Consider the following 1,314-nt stretch of genomic DNA (forward strand, 5'->3'; position numbering starts at 1 on the left):
GTACTGAATGCTTGTCAAACAGTTAATTAAATCAAATGGACACACTCGGGGCGAGTTTTGGAACACGAAAAAAATATTATGCTTATTAAGGGTCGGTTACTCAATGTCTGGTTAACGNGGACACACTCGGGGCGAGTTTTGGAACACGAAAAAAATATTATGCTTATTAAGGGTCGGTTACTCAATGTCTGGTTAACGCTTATCTCCGGTTAAACATTGTTATCGACGTATTCGACTCCATTCATATAACAGAGAGTCGGTAACGTCGATAACGATGTTTAACCAGAGGTTAGTGTTAACCAGACTTTGAGTAGCCGGCCCTAAGACTAAGTAATTTCTAACTTTCTCCCATATTATACGTTTATATTTTAATGTAGGATGATTAATTACTGAAGAATATATAAATTCTGATCAAACTTCACTACTGAATGCTTGACAAACAATATTCAAATCAAAACTTCAATAGTGAATGCGCTTAGGGCGAGTTTTGGTACATGGTGCAAAACATTATGCATATTAAGAGTAAATAATTTCTCACCTATTATAGGCTTATGTTTTGATATAATATGATTTATTACTGAAGAATATTTTAACTCCGATCAAACTAAAGTAATAAATGCTTGACAAACAACTATTTAAATCAATAGATCAACAGTGAACGCGCTCGGAGCGAATTTTGGAACACTTCCTAAAATATTTACAGAAGCAGCAAATGCAACTCTGGGATGTAGCTGAATATCAAATAATTAGGCAAATTTGTGCGCGCATAGTGTTTTTTCCGGAAAATTTTCGTAGTTTTCGTAAAATGTTGAGTTTTGTGAAATAATATATATGTAAATCCTATTATATATTGACTTTCTTTTTAAATAAGATTTAGACATTTTGTATTTGCAATATACGTGAGTCGTGTGCTAGCAGAGGTTTTACAAATATCGGCCTTGTGGAGATTTGGAAGTTTCTGGCCAAACAACCAACAAGTAAGTACAATATGTAAATTTATTATTGCGTTCACTTTTTTAATTATTGTGTATTTACATACATATGTACGTATTTGTAGAAAAAATGCCGAAAAGATGTGTATGCAGATGTGCAGAAGTAAGCTCCCTCTACAAGTTTCCTTTGGCCTCGGATGTATCAAGGTATGATGTTTATTTCATTTTATTTGTTTATTGAAATTAGTTAAACTGAATGCTGGATAAGCGATAGCCATCGTCTGGATTTAGCTTTGTACTTTAAAGAGATATAGGGTACTCTGGCATTTACTGGTACATTTGTTATGTTAAAATCCAGCCAGACGGACTAGTCTTGCAGTTT

At 33.7% G+C, this 1,314-nt stretch overlaps 1 long non-coding RNA gene across 1 annotated transcript; it reads left to right on the top strand.

Annotated features, from left to right (window-relative positions):
• Positions 1-566: 566 nt before the first annotated feature.
• LOC108357108 (uncharacterized) lies at positions 567-1,141 on the top strand. The gene is made up of 3 exons (XR_001846631.1): positions 567-807; positions 872-977; positions 1,058-1,141. It is a non-coding gene; the product is annotated as an uncharacterized LOC108357108 (long non-coding RNA).
• Positions 1,142-1,314: the final 173 nt, after the last annotated feature.

Source organism: Rhagoletis zephyria, unplaced genomic scaffold (genome assembly GCF_001687245.7).
Source record: "Rhagoletis zephyria isolate East Lansing unplaced genomic scaffold, Rhagoletis_zephyria_1.1 Rzeph_scaffold_70609, whole genome shotgun sequence".
In the NCBI taxonomy this organism is placed as follows: Eukaryota; Metazoa; Arthropoda; class Insecta; order Diptera; family Tephritidae; genus Rhagoletis; species Rhagoletis zephyria.